Source organism: Pholis gunnellus (genome assembly GCF_910591455.1).
Source record: "Pholis gunnellus genome assembly, chromosome: 7".
Lineage (NCBI taxonomy): Eukaryota > Metazoa > Chordata > Actinopteri > Perciformes > Pholidae > Pholis > Pholis gunnellus.
The window spans coordinates 7,018,498-7,039,310 of NC_136533.1; the positions used below are offsets into that span (position 1 = coordinate 7,018,498).

At 43.7% G+C, this 20,813-nt stretch overlaps 1 long non-coding RNA gene across 1 annotated transcript; it reads left to right on the plus strand.

Annotated features, from left to right (window-relative positions):
- The first annotated feature begins 3,701 nt into the window (after window positions 1-3,701).
- On the plus strand, window positions 3,702-18,007 carry LOC306698601. The gene is made up of 3 exons (XR_013767149.1): window positions 3,702-4,163; window positions 11,256-11,349; window positions 17,459-18,007. It is a non-coding gene; the product is annotated as an uncharacterized lncRNA (long non-coding RNA).
- Window positions 18,008-20,813: the final 2,806 nt, after the last annotated feature.

The following is a 20,813-nucleotide window of genomic DNA, read 5'->3' on the forward strand; positions in this document are numbered from 1 at the left end:
CAAAAAGGCTTGCAGTTTCGAGAGCTTTTTTTTTCTCTCAAAATAATTCTAGTCAAACGATGTCGGGCAGAGTCCATAACATGGCGCCCTCTGCCATTTGGTTTCACATCGTATCGTCAATTCTCCTGATTGACTGATTCTGTATCTCACAGATTTTGCAGCCATGTTGCTTCTCTCTACATAAAAGTGTGTACATCAAAGAGCAGTTTGAATTTCATGTCATTGATTCTAAGAAGTAATGATAATATATGAATATATATATTTGATAATTTAATCCCCCCAAAAATATTAGTAGTAGTTAATTAAAAGAGTAACAATGCATTTCATCAGAAACTGTTCTTTTAAAAAATAAATAAATAAAAAGTCTATCTTAGTTGCCAAAATATTGTAAATGATGACTGCATTAATAGTTTAAAATGTCGAGAAGCAATGTGGAGTGAGCTGGCAGGTACCCAAATCTGTATCCTCAAATGAACTTTATGCCATGCAAAGTGCAGTGTTGCACACGAAGCATAAATGCACACAGTGTGCCTCACTAGAACAGCTACCTTTTCAATGCTCAGACTTCTAGTGTGTCCATGTGATACATTGAAGTCATTGGTTTTTCTCAATTGGTTAAAATGCATGGCGAGATGTGACGTGCAGCTGTACTCCTTCTAATAGGATTCTATAGCTCATGCCAACGTCGATGCCTGAATCGAGCTCGTGTCTCATTGAGGGGAAGGAGAGCAGAGAACAAATGAATTGCACTCCAGCCTTTTCTGCACCAAGTTAGCGTAACTAGTTCTAGCAGTTTCTGTCTGCACATCGTCTGTGTTTAGCCACCTGTTGTTGTTTTTGTTTTTTAAACCTGCGGAGCAAAGAGAGACGTGCAGAATGGAGAACAGTTTTTGTGGAGAATCCCGTCTCTGTGCTGCTGTAGTGAAGGAAGAGAGCCCGGCGAGTATAACAGGGTGGTGGCCGTGCTAAGAAAGCAGCCCTCACACAACTGTGCAGCCTGAAGCTGGAGCAGCCATGTTAGGCAAATCTGTGTGAGCTTGAGTCCCGCTAATAGTGCAGTGCCCTCGAAAAAGACCAACAGAAAGTAGTCACAGAGTAAAAGTAAGAAAAGTTGAACCCCCACCTTTTTTTTCTCTCATTGTCTCTGCTAGGCATGCAGTCCCCTCTTTAAATCACAGCAGTTTATAAAGCAGAAATGCAATCAAAAAGGTTCCTCAGTAACCGACTTTACATATCTCCTTCCTTTATAGAGCTCCTGCGGTTCAAGGCCGAGGGGGGAAAAAAGTTGGAGCCACGAGCTCTGCTTTTTGCAGTTTTTTTTTTAGAACCAGAGCCAAAAGAGGCAGGAAGTTGTTGTACAATAGCGTTACAGTAATCTTCCACGAATGGAAAAAGCCAAATGATGATCGCAGAGTAGAGAAGGTGGCAGAACAGAGGCAGAAAAAGAGAGGGAGGGAGGGACAGAAAGAGAGCTAGCCTGTGTGTGTGAGAGAGACAGACGTTACAGCAAAGAATAATCAATACAATCTAAGATGGTGGAAACGGCCACGCTGTTTAGGTCTCTCCCTCTGGTTAACTCTCTGGCATGCTTTCTCCTCATGTAAATCAGTGCGTGGATTCGGTCCGGACTGATTGTTTAGACCATTTTATTTTCTGTTTTTACCCCTCCTCTATTTTAAACAAGACAAATTAGCATCTCTGGGGGTGGGGGGGGGGGGTTCTTGAAATGTTCTCCGAACTGTTGAATGCATTTTACCGGGAAAGTGGCAGCTGTTTTTCCTCGAGGAAAAGCAGCGAAGTCTCACCCAAAAATGCTTATCAGCCTTTTGACTTTGTGCCAAAATAGCTGCGAGGGTTCAGCTGCAGCGCTCAGCGCGCTTTGTGACAGAGCCGGGGCAAGGAGGAGGGTCCTAGCCCTGCGTTCTTTGCCACGTTACTGAAATAAACACTGCAGAAGCTTATCTTTTTTTCCTGTGTGTGTGTGTGTGTGTGTGTGTGTGTGCGCGTCTGGTCTATTCTGTGCTTTCACGCCAGTCATTGTGGCATGCTGAAGAGTTAATGCACTCGGAGAGAGAGAGAGAGAGAGTGTGTGTGCACACCCAAGACTGCTCCAGCGAGAAGAGCCCCACCACAGTATGAGATGAGCTTAATAATTTAACCAGCTCTCAAAAGTGCTGCATATTTCAAGGATCCTTCAGCGGGGGAAGTCCATTCTGAACGACCGTGTATTCACTCTTTCCTCGTTTTTTCTTTTCACCAGTAGATATGAGGTACTGTATAGTGTATCCCAGTATGGCGTGCAAGTGTGTGCACTGCGTCTGCGCAGTGCTGGAGGAGTGGATTTCTGTGTCATTCTTCCTCCTCCACCCCTCCCACATTTAGTGCTTTCCACACTCTCTCTCTCTCTCTCTCTCTCTCTCTCTTATGCCCCCCCTCCCTTATTCCCTCTTTCTCCCCCGTCTCCGGTGCAAATACAGTTCCTTGCCGCGTTGGACATGTGATGTAAAAGTGACTGGTTCGCTCGCTCCGCCGCACCTCCTATTTCATCATCAGCGGGGCATTTCTCCCCTTCACTGTGCGCTCGCTGTCTCCTCCTCTCGTCCTCTCTCTCTCTCGCTCTCTCTCTCTTCTTTTTCTCTCTCTGTTCCGCTCACTCCCCTCTTTCTGCTCCAGCCACACGCGAGGGGGAGACTTAAGCTCTGCGAGGGGGGAAAAAAAAAAGTCTGCTGCTATTTCTACAGTCAGGGCCTCCCCACAGCCCGCCCTTCCATAGACGGAGCTTTTTTTTTTTCACTCACTACTAGCTGGATTTTAACCCTCTGCCTCCAACTAGCTGCACAGCAGCTCTGCAAAACCTGGCAACAAGTTGCTTTTTAGTTGCCTTTCCTCACTTTTGGCGCATTGGTTTTTGCATCACTTTGGATTTGGGCGCCGTTTCTTCTGTTCTTTTGTGTTTTGTTCTCTAGAAATGTTCCGCGTCTTCCTATTTTTGTCTCTGGCGATGGGTTTCTAGTAGTATTTATTTAGTTTCCCTCTTTCTGGATGGGAATTCATCAAGGTGGTGTTTCGCCATGTGATGGGCCTTGTTCTCGGGGCGCCATTTCCGACGGGTAACCTTCATGGAGTGGGCTCGTGGTCTGGATGACCACTATGGATGACAAGCATAGAGAATGTAACCAGTATCCGAGTGAGAACCCCATCAGTGTTTTCAAGACCTTCTTCAGCAACTGGCTTGATGTACCTCCTTCGTCTTTACTCTCGGTCTCTCCCACTATTTCCTTCCCATGTCCTCTCTCTGTTCCTGTGTCTGTCTCTCGCTCCCCCTTGTTCTCTCTCTTTCACACCGACTCGCTCTCTCCACAGGAGAATGAGTGGTGTGCTGAGCCGGAGCTCTTTCTGGGACAGGTGCCAACTGCAAACAAAAGACATTAAAAGGCAATAAGAGGAGAAAAAAAATGTAGTAATTGCAAAATGTCTTAATTGTTGCATCGAAATATCAGAAGTAGCTCCGCGTGTCGTGTCTCTACACGGCCACTTTGCGCTATGCTTGCATGTTTGTAATAAGCATTAAAACAGATTTTTGCGACCAAGGCTGCTGGTAAAGCAGAAGTTTGAATACTTTGCCACACTTATTCTAGTGAAGGCATTTCATTCGGGTAGCGGGAGGGAGTAATGTGGGAGAGCAGCATATAGCCTGCTGAATTATTCATGTACCCAGCCAAGGCTGTGACTGGACTGGTTGTGCTATTTGCATGCATCAGACATGCCGTTTGTCTGTTTGCTAACATTCCTCATTCAAAGACTTGTTAACTAGCAGACAGGCTTAGCTGGAGCCTTGCAGACAGCCTCATGGCCTCCTATTGTTTCGGGCCTCACCAGACCTGGACCCAGCCAGTGGCAGGCGAGCCGTGCAGCCCTGAGCTTGGGGGGGCTCAGACTGAGGCTGGAGCTGAGATTCAGGCTGGGGCTCAAAGCTGGAGTTTGGGGCCGAGGCACGGCTGTGAGGGGGACAGTCTGAGGGGAAATGAGTGGGTGTTGCAAGGACCAACAAACGGGAAGCTTATGGCTTTCTCCTCTTCTTGACAGAGATGCGGATCAAAGCAGGAAGAGCTGCCGTATCTCGCATCCCGACCGGACATTTACCACCTTTGCTTTCAAAATTGGTGAGTAATATCTGTTTTAATATTTGTATGCTCGCATGGTTTCAATAGTTTATGCATGTTTTTACATCTTAGGCTTTCAATGTTTAACAGGCACCCTGTACAAATAAACAGTTGTACACAAAGTTTCTTTATATTCAATGCGCATTTATACGTCTGAATGTAAAACCCTACTCATTCATGTAGTTTAGGAACATATAGAGAGACAGAGCTATGCCGTACACTTTTCTGTAACTTTTCCCAGCCTTCCAAGAATCCTAGTTGTAATTTAGTAATGCAAAAACATAGGTCCTTAATAGCACTTTGATTGCCGCCTGGATAATCCTACTTCGTGGTAATCAGTGGATGAGCGGAAGGCCACGGTGTTGGAGGTGTTTCGTATGAGTGATGTGGTCCGGGCTTAGTTTGTAGTGTATGAAAATAAGTACGTGGTGTACTGATCGTTTTAAAAGGTTTAATGTTCCCAAAAGCTTGACTGTCGGCTAAATTTCAACGAGAACACTGCATTTCTTTGAATTTGAAGTTTTTGCAGGTTGTATTTGTCAAAGTTCTGTTTCGTTTAAGAAGACAGAATGAAGAATAAATCGAAAAATAGTCCCATCGCTTTGCCATTTGCAATGTATTTGCCAATACAAACGTTTGTATAGGGAAATAATGTTTTACTACATCATTTTTTCTTTTTGTGGATCTGTATCTTGCTTCTTTGAACACAGGAATTTATGCTTTGCACAGCAACATTTTGTGGCAAGTGTACACAAAGACTCTCAAAATGCCTTTTGTAATTATATTTATTTAAACATATGAAAACCTTTTTCATTTGAAGGAAGAAACTGCGTATGCGGTCGTAAAACATTTCCACAAAACGATTGTAAAACTTGACTTAAGATAAGTTACTTTGGACAAAACGTTAATCGACTGTGGCTCCTTTGGCTCTTTGTCAAATACTTGCTAGTGAACTTCATCAAATTAATGGAAAATTCAAGTTGGATAGGTAAATGAGACTTATGGAAATGTACAATCCCCGGGTCTATTAATAACATTTCATTTGTAGTATTTCCTGTAAGGGGAACTAAATACATAATCACTGTTTGTAGAATATCTCAATACCACAAATTAGCAGATTTAAAGTGCTTTGGCTTTCTAATGTCTGCTCAGATTTCCATCTGCTTATCAGGGTTTATAGAAAATGGGACTTTTTGAAGGGCAAAGCCAACCCGATATTTCTCTAAGCTTTCAGGTGATTTACAATTCAGGGTCAGCCTTTTCCATACATAGGTGATTCTGTTCATTCATATGGATATAAGCTCTGCTTAACCAGCAGTGGACACATGGTTTTGGCTGGCAGAGTATCACACTACTCCACCCCTAAGGCCTTTTTGGAGAATGGATGGCAGGAGTCCAGGGGAAGGGTGCATGTTGAGAGGCAGATGGCAGGGTGGTGAGGGTTGGCTGTATTTTCGCTCCCTGTAAAAGTATACCTGACCAATCCCAACAGTCTGGTACAGCCCACAATGAGGCCCACAACTTCAGCTTTACTGCAGCAACATATAGCAAATACAGCAAAGTCAATAATGGGACACACACACACACACACACACACACACACACACACACACGCAAATATAAGTACACAATCACACATACATTCGTGGCTTTATTTGATCACTTTCTTCATGCAGAATATCAGATATTTATACTTTTTAACAATTGTTAGCATATTTTTAAATATTCTCAGTTTTTGCCCTTCCAGTGTGTTCTTAGGCTTGATGAGATGATGTGTTTGATGTGTTAATTCGAGTAAACCTGTAAAACGATCACGATTGCATATTTTTGTATATATATATTTAAAATACACAAGTACCAGCCTGTCATTAATATTCTGGAAGAGCAGAGCTGAAGGAAACCACAGAAAACAGCTACAACAACAAGTCTGCAAACCTGAACTTGACTGTAGCCTTGAACTTGAATGAATGGAATTCTGGATTTTTTTTATAAATTGTATTTTATTGATGAATATATTAGTTACTGCTTAGTAGTATATGTTTTTTGTAAAGCTGCAAGAAATTCAAACTGACAGCACTTCATAACTTTGTAATGCTCCGAACAGAAAAATGCCAAAACGAGAACACTCTAAATGAATTAAACATTGTGTGGAATTATAAGTAATTATTATTACTGGATGTGTAATTCAAGCTTTTAAAAAAAACTTTGAATATTTTTCATTTATGGTTTAACTTGTATGTGATTTTTATTTTTTTTAAATTTTTTTTTTTGTATTTCATTTAGACGTATTGGAGTTTTACAGTTAAATATTATGTCATATTTAGAGAGAAAAATATGAAATGTTGCAAAATAATATACTTTTTCTTCTGAAGAATAACTTCTCTAAGAATTTTAAAAGTTCTGTCATAAAGTTCAGAGGTGGGAATACTTGCCGAGAAAAAGCGTATGTTTATATTGAGGAATACAAACCAGAAAGCCTAACGCATAATGTTTTTACAGCATTTATTTTAGCATAAACAATTTGATAACTGTTCCCAAATACACAGCATCAGCATATTTTGGTCAGTGTGTGTGTGTGTGTGTGTGTGTGTGTGTGTGTGTGTGTGTGTGTGTGTGTGTGTGTGTGTGTGTGTGTGTGTGTGTGTGTGCGTGTGTGTGTGTGTGTGCTCCTGTGTGTCCTCCACTTTCTTGCTAGATCACTTACTCATGATATTTTATAAATTGCCATTTTTTATATTATTGAAGTTATTGCAATATTGCCTGTTTTTTTTCCTCTTTGAGAGAAAACACAAATATATCCGATGTCTCATTATTATTCTTTCGACTTCTAAAGGGTCATCATTTTTTTTTAATGTATTTATTTATTTTAAAACTACTATTCTTAGTTTTTAGTTTATGCCCTTACACTAGTATAGGAAAAAGTCTTTTAAGGCATCTTTACTCCAGTTATCTAATTTCGTATGATTTTATTTTCTCCAAAACATTTAAATTGGTCATGCTTAATGTTATAAGCTTAAAAAATAAATATATATATCGATGTAGGTGAGGAAATAGTGTCACAAAACTGCCAGCCTGAGGCCACATGAGTTAAGCATACCTAATATTAGAAATCTCATTTCGCACAACATCAACACATGGCATTAACAGAAAAGATGGTTTTCATCTCTAGATAACGTTTTGAATGAGATGTTTCCCGTCGCAGGTTGTAATGGTCATGTAAAGGCTACATTATGTCTCCAGTGTTTCTGCCAGATACTTTTGAAGTGTAGAGTATGTGGTTAAGGTCATGTGCCAGTGCTCAGTGTATTCTTACAAGTGCAACACACAGTGGAAATGAGTCACTCATCAGTACAACACAGCAACAAGCCACCAATGCACTGCTTCATTTGTTAAGTGGGTAAATTGGTATTTTAAGATTATGTGATTTTGTTTCATTTATGAGCTTGCTGTGATGTTGTGAACCCCATCCAATTTCCTCCTGGCTAATATGAAATCCAGATTGGACTGATGAATGGGGGCCAAGTGAGTGTGAGCACTCACTGTAAATATATTTTTTCTGGCATTGTAATGTAGCCACTTTTATTTCTCCCTTTTTAAAACGGTTTCAGTGTGCAGTTTTTAGTACAATGAAGCCGAGAAGCCCAGCATAATGAAAGTTATGTTGTATGCCCGAGCTCTCTGGGTGACTGTCAGGGTTCGGGATTTGATTGACATACAGTACGGCCTGTACTAAAAATTCACCAATTCATTGTCATTTTGTTTTTTAAATATTTAATATGTATTCATTGTTTACTAAATTATATTTTTGATATTGATACATTTGATATACATTATATATAAATTAATTCTACATAAACCGCTAGGCCAGAAATGTATACATTTATTGTGGAACTTTCCACTTTTTCAAGTTCAAGTAAATATATACTTCATTACTGTGCTTTATATACTATATAGTGTATTAATTAATCAAATGAAGGGCGTGTAAAACAGAATCTGACATGATCTTATGCAGGTTGAAAATATGTCTACATTAGGGTATTGATGTGACGACTTAGATTTAGGTCCAGTATTCTTACTGACACTATAAGCGGTGCTGCAAAGTAGCTAACGATATGCTGCAGGTTAGCATAAGCAGGTCACTAGATCCACAGTGTGGAACTAGAGCTGGATTTAAATTTCACAGTTTGGAAGCCTAGCTCTTCAAAAGGTCACAGTGCATTCTGCAAAAAAAACAAAAAACTGTGAGACAATTGCTTAAATTTGACAGCGGTTGTGTCGATCATTGTAACAGCTGCTTCAGGCTTTTATCTAGCAGTGGTCCGTCAGTGGAAAAGGCTGTTGAAATCTCCTCGAGGTGAACGGCAGTGTACTCAGATCAGGTCTCTGTGGTGAAAGGCTGGCCAGGCTCCCTGTTGCCCTCCTGCACTGTGGACGTGGGAGACCAGACGAGTACCCTAATGTAGTGGCCACTACAGGCTGTGTGGCGCACGCATACAGATTAAGCACTACAGTACAGTAGAAAGTAGGCCAGGCCTGAAAAGAGAGGAGAGGGGCTGGACAAAGAGGCCTGAGACCCCGATACACACACACACACACACACACACGTACATTTTTGGGGTTGGTGTTGTGTATGCAATTGCCAAAATGATTGCACAAAAGCCCAAAGTTCAAGGCTCAATAAACAAAGTAATTACAGACAAGTATGCTGATGCACTCGTACACGTCACACTTTATGCACGCACACACACACACACACACACACACACATACACACCAAAGTCTCTAAACCTGCTTCTCCTCGCTTCTCTGCGTCATACATGGAAGCCATTAGTCCATTACCCCGTTGACTACTGAGGATTGGGGGCCATTTTATTCTCCCCGTGTTAATCAGGATGTCAGCTGGGAGTGTCACATGTAATTTATCCACCAAACCACAGCAACTCCACAGAGATGGTGAGCCCAGTCAGAATGACATAATATTGGACTGGTGGAGAGTTACAGGGGGGGGGGGGTTGACAGATGATGTAGATTTTCCTCCCCTTTACCTCCCCCTCTTCCTCCAGACGTTCTGAAATGAGACCTGTGCAACTTTCACCTTTACATCATGGGCTGAGGTCTTTTTCCCCTGAGTGTATTTACCCAAGGACAATGTTCTTACACACTTTTCTGTACCACCGCAGTCTTGCTGTTGATTGCTAAGCATTTAAATAACTTCGTCAAGGGGATACGTCAGAAGTTTGATAGCCTGAGCGTTTTATTTCACCCAACTAGATCATTCACATAAAACTCAACGTTTTCTTTGCTTCTGGACCGCTCACTGTACTCGAGTCTGAGGCATCCCGTGCGAGTGTCTCTGCACGTATCGTTGGGATAGAGCCTTGTTTTATGTACCTGCCAGGCAAAGCGATATTCCAGATAACGCTGCGCTGCGCCCACTCAACTTTTCTTTTCCAACGCTCGTATATTTCTTCAGCTTTTTGGCCTCCGCTGTCGCCAAGGTAATTTAGTCAGAGAGAAACTGCAGCATCAGCAAAAGTGTTCCACTCGGAGGCAGAGTTGGGAGTGTTGAAAGGCCTCGCCTGCAACTTTCAGACTATCAAAATACTGTAAGTCCCTTCCCTCGCCTCACCTCCACTTCATCACTCTCTCACTCTTCATCAGTGCTGAGATGAATTACGCTCGCTACTTTTTTTTTAGTGGTAGAAACAAACACACTGGCCTGAGAAATTATAATGAATATACTATGTGCTTTAATATGTCATTACCTTACATTTGTACAACTGCAGTACTGATTTGTATTATGTAATTCATCACTCCGTTAATGTTTATATATTCAGTGTTTCAATGTTGTGGTAGAATGACCAACAAGTCACCTTATCAGAGTACTTCAGTCTTAAGTATCAGCTTTAAAAAATGATACTGTAAATATTGTGTTTTCTTGCAATACTTACAGCTATCCATGTGGTATTCTAATATACTGTAGACTATCCCCCCTGCACATACCCGCCCAGGCGTCATGAGTCATCAACGTACATATACACACAAGCGGCACACACACACACACACACTTACTCACACACAGAGTGCAGTGAGTGCACAGCTTGGGCATGAATCTCCCTCCATGGGCTGGAGGAGTTGGGTTACTCATGAGCCCATAAACATGTGCTGGCGGCGGTCCAAGGCACTGCACTGTAATTACGAACGTTAGAAACAATATATAAAGGTCCCTTCCCCGGCAAGGCCGTGTCCTGGGCTGCAATTAGTGTCCTTGCACAGAATTATCACCCTTCAGCAGCCGCGTGGAGGCCTTTTAATTGGCTGTGTCCTCCTTGGTCTGCCAGAGGACGACCCTCGCCTCTCTTTATCTCTATCGCCCGGCTTTATTTTTCTGCAATCTGAGATTTCATAAATTATGGCAAAATACCCGCGCTTTCCTTTGTCCCATTTCACCTCCGCAAGCATCACACGCCTACGCGAGCGCAGGATAACACGGGCACATGTCAAGAGCTGCCTCGTACATTAACGCCGCGCGGTCTGCACATGCCCTCGTGTGTGTGAGAACGTGAACATACTGTGCCGCGTGTGTGGAAGATGGCTTATTACGCTCACAAGTACCCGCGTACGCGCCGCCTCGCCCACGCACATGACACTGCAGGCTTTCAGTAATACAGCATGCCAAAGTGTGTGCACGTATGCAGCGAGTGGGTGCTACTGGGCAAGGCCAAGGCCACGGTGGAGCTTGTGTGTTGGTGTTGGGTGAGCATGCGGCAGTGAGAGTTGGCGGGTGCACAGGCCAGCAGAGAGGGTGCGGTGTGTTACATGTTGCACTAATGAGTTTCCTTGGCCAGGCAAGACTGTAGGGCGAGCTTATTAGTAAACAGGCTACAGAAAGGAGCCCCTACAGCCCTCTGCTGCTGTTGCTGCTGCCGTCGCCGCTGCTGCTGGCTCTCCAACTGATCACTCTCTCCATTTCTGCTCCCCTCCATTGTTTTCTCCTCCTCTCTCTTTCTATCACTGTAAACTGTCTCTCCCTTCGACTCCGTCTGTCTTCCTCTCTCTCTCTCTCTCTCTCTCTCTCTCTCCCTCATGCAGGCAGTGAGATGGGTTTTGACTTCAGCCAGAGGCACAAACAATATGGCCAACAAGTGAAATCAAGGACAGACAGACTGGCGATCGCAGCAGCATTGTAAGTACCATAATCTATTGTAAATTGAATATGTCATTGAGTGATGTATTGTAATTCTGTTGTACTGTCTTGCATTTCATTTTATGAGATAGAGGCTGGTATTAGAAGCGGCGCAAGTTTAATTTGTTATGTGCGCATGGCATGAGCTTCCCCGTCTACATCTATTTTCTCTCTCTTCCTGAGACTTATTAGAACATGAGCTTGCATTAGATTAAATCATAGTGGCTGTATATTGTGCCTTTATCCCATTTGAAGTGGTCCCAATGGCTTGTTAGTGCCGTAGATTAAAAAAACAAAAGCAAACCTAATCTTTAGTGCACACACACACACACACAGAAATCACTCAGGGTGCAATCTTAATTGTCCACCAGGCGTAGGAAGTCTTGCGCTGGGGCCTGGATCTGTTAGAAAATGGCTTCCACTCTCTGCCTTCCAGGCTCTCAGCTCCCCGCCGCCATTTTGTGTATTGCTGCCAATGTAGTCAGGTAGCAGGATGAGAGGGACGGAGTAAAGTGTGGGGGGGGGGGGGGAGTGGGCGCAACTGGACGCTGGGTTGAGGAACAAATTAAAATAAACAGAGAGGAGTGGTAGGAATAGGAGAAAAGTGGTGCTCCAATGTATAATGATAGAACACTTAATGTCTTTTTCCTGATGGAGAGAGTTTTTTTTTTTTATTGTTGCCGACTGACAAGCAGCCTCCGCTCTGGACCCTTCCCAGCTCCTCTCCTCAAAGGGCTGACCTTGGGTGGACGCCATAAACGGTTCTTTTCCATTGGGGGCGAATGTGCTGGCAGGGCCCACAGCTGCATGACCCCCTTCCACCCCTCCATCAGTCCTCCGTCTCTCCTCCACAACACCCAGAGTCCTCAGCAGCCCCGGCCCCCATAGTAACACAACCTGCCCGCTTCTAGTACCATAGAGCCTGAGTAGTCTCAACCCATACCGTGCCTGTATCAAATGCACTTAGTAACCCCACCCTACAACCTCGGTGGCTGGCTGCCTGTGGCTCAGGAATTCTGCATGTGCCAGGCATTTGATTACATGGGCAGATGTTATTAAAGTCCTCCTCTCATCTGGCCCCAAAGACCACAGATACTATATCGAGCTTTTTAGTGGGTGAGTGCTGATCATTGCAAAACGTACCTGTCAAAGTCACTCAAAAACACGTGGTTTGGCTTAAACTATGTTCAGTGATAGTGAAAGATTAGAGGACAGACGTTTCAGGAACAGTTTTTGTGATTTTCGTCATTCGACCTACATAAAAATTAATTAATTTACTCAATAAAACCGATGTAACCACATTGTACGTTTTAATCATCTGTTGCACAGTACCCACTACATTCACCGTTGATGGAATTAGCCTCTAAATGTTGAAAACAGTTTATTATCTTAATAGAAATCTTTGAACTTTGAAGTAGTTTTCCCCGCTTACTGTCACTCAACTTAGTTCAACTTTCTATATGTTTATGGCTTGAAGTGATGCTGTAAAAGTCCCCGACTGTATCAGTTTGTGTCTTTGTTGGTATGTAACTGATTTAGACTCGAGGGGCAAAATATAGCAGAGGTCACGCCAGCAGTAGGACCTGGCCTATTTAGGCCTGTCACAGACAAACTCTCATTGAGACAGACATACAGTCAATGGCTTTGCTAACGTTCAGAATGCACTCTGTCCCCTTTGGTTCACCAGTCCTTAATCTGGCCATGTGTTTGCGTATGGGACAGAGTGCCCTCCATATTGTATTTGTGGAATGAATTATGAATGCTATTGCATAACCGCGGTCTGTTTCTAGGGCATATCTCTACAGCAATCTACCCAGAGACCAAAGCATGAATACATTTACTCGGCCTACACCTCTTGGAAATGATACTGTGAGGCTGGCCTGTCTGCGTTTGTTTATGATTATATAGAGCAGATGGCCATGCAACATGGTCGCATATTACACACTGGCTGCCTCGCTGGCACTGCCACACACACCAAATGCTTGTATGCAGAAATGTAGGACTACTTGAAGGGGATTCAAATCCACAGAAGCATTAAATATCTTTATCAGAGCACATTCGCTACATATTCTCCTTCATGTTGGCAGCAGTCCTGGAACTATAAGCACTGGCGGTAATAGCTGCTGCCAAATCAAGCTTTTCAATGCTAACTGTGGTTAACTACGCTGTATTTACAGCCTTAGCTTTTCGTTCTGACTGCTAACCACTGTAGTGAGTCTGACTGCTGCCAGCTGTAGCATGGGGTTAACGAGTTCTTCAAGGTTACAAACTGCACAGATCCCCGTCTGCCCACTTTGCCTCTCTGTCTGTCAGCTGAAGTTCATATCCAGGGAGAAAGGTATTCGTCCCACCCTCTAAATATAGCTGGCGACAGATGCAGCTCGATGGGGCACTGCCCAAGCTGAAAGGGGCCCTGCAGGCAGGCCAGAGCAGAGCTGGGCATGTAGACGTGTCGGGACTAAAGACTTCTCCTAATAGACAGAGGCCCGACAGGTCACCAGCAGCCGCAGGGCAGTGTGCGTTTCACCAGCTTCCATTAGTGTGGAGTCACAAAGGCTGAGCCTGTGAGTCTTTACGTGACGATGTTTGATGTATTTCTATTTCTGCATTGTGTAAAAAAAAAAAAAAAAGCCCCCAATCTGTGTATTGTTAGCAGACATGTGCGTGCAAGCGTGTGCATGTTTCTCTACATACATGTGACTGTAAACTGCGAGTGAGCGATGAGAAGCAGCTGGCAAGGTTGGACTGAGTGGTCTGGGCGACCCCTGCCCCCTGCTGCGTGCCCTGTCATTACAGTGATTGGGGTCGTTTGTTTTACCTCTAAGGATGTGGCCGGGGAAGGGCTGCACTGGGATCAGCTAACTCTGCCTAATCCAGCCCTCCTCACCTGGCATGTTTACGGCTGTGCTGGGGGTAAGGAGGGGTGGATGGGGGCGGGTGAGGGTAGGTCACTGGGGCCGGTTCGTCTCACAGCCTGACAGGCAGACACGCATATTATGCACATAGGCGCGAGTACATGCACACTCCGTCACACGTACATACATGTTGATCCGCAGACACCACGCATACATTATGCATGCACTAATACTTACTTGTAGCTCTACACACACACACACACACACACACACACGCCCATAGGCACATACTGTCCACTCAAACATCTTCTTCTTTCCTCACTCACACCCGGTTTGCGAGCTCAGTATCGGCCTCATGCAGAGGTGACGGGGAGGTCAGCCTGTCTGACTTTGAGCAGAATCCCCCTGTGGCTTGCCCCAGCCATCCCCCCTGGCATGTGTAACAGGACCTGCCCATGCAACCTCTCCTCTTCCCCCTGCTCCTGTCCTCCCCCTCCTCCCGCTGCCTCCCCCCCATCTCCCCTGGCCCTGGTATAAATAGATGGGTCATGCCTGCTGGGGGGGGGGGGCACAGAAGCCATGCTCCCCTCTATAAATGCTCCACCGTGCTGGATTCCTCCTGTCTGCGCCCAGTCACCACTTCACTTGTTTCAGGGCACACACATATACGTACACAGACGAGAGAGAAGTACATTCACACAAGCGTCTTAAGTATTCCCTGACCACTTCCCTGACAGAAAGGAGGCCACACATGTATAAACACGAGGACTAATGAGCACATGTACTGTGCATCGCATACTTGCAACTCAACCATAAGCACTCGTATAATCTGGTGGTGCCAACAGGCATCCACCAAGGCTAGGCTGAGGACACGGGTAAATGTGAGCAAGAGTCTGAAGAGTGCTGTTTCTTGAAACCCACCGAGATAAGTGCTAAAATAAAGATGAAGAGGGAGCTACAGTGAGCAGACTTTCTGCTCGACATATAATTTGAATGGTGTGTTCCAATATAAAACCTGTTTTTTGTTACTTGTAACTTAGAGTACCTTTCAGGAATATATCTTGTGTTTTCTACAAAACACAAAGCAGCTCAACAATACCCTGAATAAAGTTACAATATCAGTCTGTACATTTGTTGATGATGGAATAAGTGAACAAAACTAGGAATCTGAATAAGCCTTTGGATGACAACTTAGCAATAAACTGTCCCACAGACACGTTTCTGTCTCCCCAAAAGGTATTGAACTTTGATACAAAGGCCTATTCATGGAACCTGCACTTGCCTAGAAGATGACATTATTTGTGAAATATAAACTGTGGTGGCATTTTGGCTAATTGTCTCTCACTATAGACATATTCTGATCTGTTGTGGTAAAATTAAATTAAGAAAATGTTAAATGCGTTAAACTCCATTAAAACACAGGTCAAGAGTCTAGAACGTAGAGTAAGTGGCCACATACGCTAAACAAATGTAATATTAAATATAGCGTGGTGGATGAGTACAAATTGACATAAAAAGGGGAAGATTGTGGATGCACATGAATGTCCAGCTTCTTTTTCCAAATGATTCGCCGCACTGACTAACCACAAAACCACCAGAGCCTTAAAGATCAGTTTACAAGCTTACATCGCTCCATCTTACTATTACTGCAGAGAAGCTTGAGTATTGATCGATGGCCACTGTAGCACTTAGACTGAAGTGTGATTGAATCAAAGTGGCCTTTCAAGTACTGTGCGCCTGTTGCTGTGTGAAAATGTGACGAGGTAAATGAATATCATGTTTTGCCTCGTCCCTCAGTGGAAAGGGTATTTTTCCATGTTAGTGTGTGAACGAGTGTGCACGTGTGTGTGTGTGTGTGTGTGTGTGTGTGTGTGTCTTCTAAACCACATTCTTGTGTGCGTGTATGTATTTGTTTATGTGTGCATGTCCCAGAGCACTGGTACCTGCTTGTGTGGCATTAGGAGACGACGATGAGGTGTAGAAAGCTCGACTTTGCACGCCGGCCCTTCTTAGCAGCTGATGGAGGTGCAAGGCCGAAGCGGCGTCTCAGTTACAGACTCTGTGCTTACTGTGTTTGCACACTTTTCAAGAAGCTGAATTTTCAGATGGACAAGCTCATCTTAAAAGGAGCCGTTTTTAGATTGTATTGCCTAACTGTGTAGACAGCCTAAAACAAGCTTGCACAAGGGTCTGTGTGTGTGTACCTGTATGTGTGTGTGTGTGTGTGTGTGGGTGCGAGTGTGAATATCTCCCTGTCACTGGATGATGGCAACTGGCTTCACTTGAAAGCAATAGCTTTCCTGGACATGCACTCTGTTGGTCAGGGCCCCAGAGCCATCAACTATATTAGACTGAAGTATGTCCAGTCAGCAGACTTGAGAGGACAGTGTGCCTTGACCTTACCTTATGAAGTGTGGACCCCACACCGCTGAGCGTTTTGCAGGGCTGCACAATGAGAATAGACCGTGATAGGAGCTTTGAGCATATCGCCACAGTTTTCTGTATGTAGTTAGTGTTGAAAGAATTCAAATCAAGAGTAAAACCTGAACAGTGCTTGGTTGGAATATGAAGAAAAATGTATTTTCCAATTACACAATTAGTTTCTTTGTTTTTTTTTATTGAACATAGACATATGCACCCCTTTTTTGCTCATTTCTTTGCCATTACTGTCTGTGTGTACATGCATGTGTTGCCATACTGTATCTTTCCTTCCGTCTGCAAAGTGTCTGTGTGCCCCTCGCGTCTGTCTGTTAGCCTTTAAGGGTGTGTGTGTGGTTGCGCATACTTACAGTCCACTCATCCAGTGCTATGGTGTAAGTACGGCAGTGTTGAATAATGCAAAGCGCCTCAGACTCACCACTGAGCAGACACAATGGGGCCTCTCAGCTCAAGAAATACCATCTGTATTATGCTGTGCTGTACATTTGTGCCTTCACAGACAGAGTAATATTACTGTATGTGCTGACAAAGATTACACTGACATGAATTTGTTTCGCCAGATCGTGTGACAGTTAAACATGCAGGATGGTGTGGTTTGCTCACACAGAAGCATAAGCGATATAGAATTCCATACAGGCATATTGGGAAGACACTTAACAGCAAACTCAAATTGCAAGCAAACCCCAAAAAGTTATGTTTTTACCCGATAATGTAAAACTGTGTTTGTTTCACTGGTGTGTTTGCTGTCGATCTCACAGAAGGCATATCTAAAAGTCATTGTGTTGAAGTATTTTCTCCATTTCCCTTTGTTGCAGGAGAAACAGATTCCCCCTCTCTGAGACGACGGTTACCTGACATGCTGCCGAAACCGTGATGGAGGGAGCTGCGTGTTACAGTGCAGGTGAGAAACATTAACAGCGGCAGCAGCCGCGGCCCTCTGCTCCACACATGTGGGCCAGGATACGCTAGCTTGAGCTCGCCCACTGTCAATACTGGTGATGTTAACACTCTCCTCTCCGAAGTGCACAAACTCTACTGAGAAAAAAAGGGATAACACACGGTGGAATAACCTGCATTATACAACATTAATACCCTTCCTTTTCTTTTTTTTTTTGCTTGAAATATATTTTCTTTCTCTAATTATCACTTGACCTCTTTTGACAAGCGATGCTGTGGATCGGTAACAGAAATGTGCCACCATCTTTCAGTTCTGATCATAAGCCAATTGAATGCAGACTAACAACATGGTCAGCTTATTTAATGGAATATTTTAATTTTGACGCTAAACAATTTTCCATAAAAGCCTCCCAAGGTATTTGCTGGGCACATTTGAATATGGAAATATCTCAGCCATACAATTTGTTTTGGACATATCCGTCTCATTGGATCATTTGAATTCCCCCCTCCCCTCCCCCCTCCCCCGAGCTCAAGGCATGAACACATTGTGTCCTGAACACATTGTGTTCTGAACACACAGACTCCGGTCACACCGGTGAGCTGTCCCAGAGGAGAGTGGCATGTGTGTGTTAGCGTTTCAGTGAATCATAACCGCTCTTTTGCATTCATCAAGGTGTGTCGAAGCGGATTACCTGCATGAACGGGGACCTGAAATGACTTTGTTTTTTAAAGACTGTCCTTTGGGGTGAGGTAGTAGGTTGTATAGTTTTAGGGTCACACCCTTCCTGTCAGATAACTATACAACTTACTGTCTTTCCTGAAGTGGCTGTAATATCACCGGACGCCGTTGTTGGAGCTTTTTGGAGCTGGATGTGCGTGTTTAACCACTGACTGCTAAGAACATAACTCATTTACAGCATTTGATAGTGGTTGATCATTTAGGGTTGTAGCTGCTTAACGTTGTTTTCTCAGAACTGTCAAGGTTGCACTTAAAGACTTTATCATCAGAAGTGTAATGTTTTGCTGGTTGTCTGTGTACCAAACAAACAACAGCACAATAATGTAATGTGTTAACTTTTACTTCTCTTATCTAGTTGTCATTCTCTTTCCTTTGTCTTTTTTTAAATGGTCATTTATGATCATCACAGGACTTTTGTCAAAGCTGTTTTTACTCTTAACTGTTAAGATCTCACTGCTTGTAATGTTGGTGTTTTTAAGAATTAAAACTTGATAAAGTCACTCAAGTCATTTTCTGTCAATGTGTGTTTAGATATGAAGTCTGTTAGGGGTGTGGGTGTTATCAAAAATGTACAGTGTTTATATGTCACTCCACCTTAATGCTGTTTGGTAACAGTTCCGCCAACCTATCCGACCTTTCTGATGTTCGAACAGGGTGAGGTAGTAGGTTGTGTGGTTTCAGGGTAGTGATTTTGCCCAATCAGGAGATAACTATACAACCTACTGCCTTCCCTGAAGGGCAGCAATACTTCACCATAGAGACAACTGGGGGCATCTAGTTCAAAGCATCAGAAAAAAGAAAAACCTCCCAAAAACAACAAACCAGGTCAGCTCTCTGGCCCTGAGTCACCAGTCTGCTTCTTACCTGGAATGAGCACAGCCAATGGGGGGTCAGCAGGTAAATACTGTTCACTGTCTTTGATTTGTTTATTCTGCTCCGAATATTAATAAAGAATATGAAGAAGAATCAGTGTGTCTTTGGCTTTTTTTCACTTCTTTAATTTCTTCTGTCCTTTAAGTGTCAATTTAAATCTCTTCGACTTTGGGACTGTTTGCAGTTCAACGACAGCATTGGTGCAAAATGGTTTCCAAAGCATTGCCATCCCTGTGAAGAAATGTACAGACAGTATATTTTTAAGTATTGCTCGCTCTTCTCAAGTACCAAATTCAAATAAATCTTCAGTTGGTCCTGACCAGTTTACTGGTATAAAACACAACCCAACATTTTTATCATCGTCTGTTGAATGCTTGAGAAATGTTTGGAAACATCTCTGGAAAAAAAGAAGAAAAAAAAAAACCTGAGTTGACAACCTTCATCCTTTCCTGGGATCAGCCAGCAGCGCAGAGCAGAGCAGATGGAAAGAAGAGCCGTGGCACAATCTCACCTCCTGCGCTGCAGCATGATTCATATGGCAACAGATGACGGTTACAGTACCTCTTTGGTCAACGGCGCGCACACACACACACAGATGGATGACGAGGTGAGTGCCAGCCGGTATCAGGCCAACTTGGGCATCAGACATGCCTCACTGTCTGAGCCTGCAGCCCTGTATCTCATATCAAGGTCAGATTTGGCGGCTGTCATTCACAGTGAGACCCCCTCGCTCGCCCCCTTTATCTTCCCTCTACAGTCGCATAACCGGTGATCAACTGTGTTGCAGGGAACTTCTTATTAACACGCATTTCACTATAAATATGCTCAGACAGAATGTAACGGGCGCGTTACTATTCCACTGTACATACTCGTACGGCTTCACACATATCGGTCATACCAAACGTGCTGAGCTAATTACACCTTCACCAAATGTCTGCCACACAGTGAGAAGGATCATGTGAAGTACATCAGTGGAGTAGCACAGCACGGAGCGGCAACATTGCAGAGTGGGGGAAGTAAAGAAAAGAATCCCACTGTACTGTATCCTATGTGTCTAGACAAGTGTTGGATGTATTTGTATGTGGGCTGTACCCACTGTGTCGCTGTCCCACGCCAGCCACCATATTGAATTGATTTGAGCCTTGGCCCTGGTGATAGAGCAAAGTGAGCTGAATACTAAAGCCTGGTTGAGACAATGGCTCTGTGTGCATCCTGCCTCTGGGGTAGCATCTCTAAAGCCCGTGCTCCATCCTTCATCTCCTCTCGCTTCCCCGAAAACGTTGCAAAAAGCTTTAACGTCCACCATGGGATATTCGTCCCCCATGAGGAAAGGAACTAATGAAAAGATCTTGAGGCTCCATCTGAAACATTTGAGTCAGAATTCAATAATCTGCTATTGTTTTGTCCAAAAGTTGCCAGGAATTTGACAAGAGCAACACTCACGGCATTGCTTTTCTAACCCTTCATATGATGTCATGGCTGTATAAATGGGAAAGTGCTATTGATCGAATGTAAGTGGATAGGATTGAAGGCTCTATGTGGGCAGGACCCTCAAATAAACCACTGAGCAGAGTGCATTTGCTGAAATGAAGAAAAGCTAATCCGGTTTCTAAATAGAATCAACCACATTAATCTGTGCAACAGTGATTAAAAAAAGTATT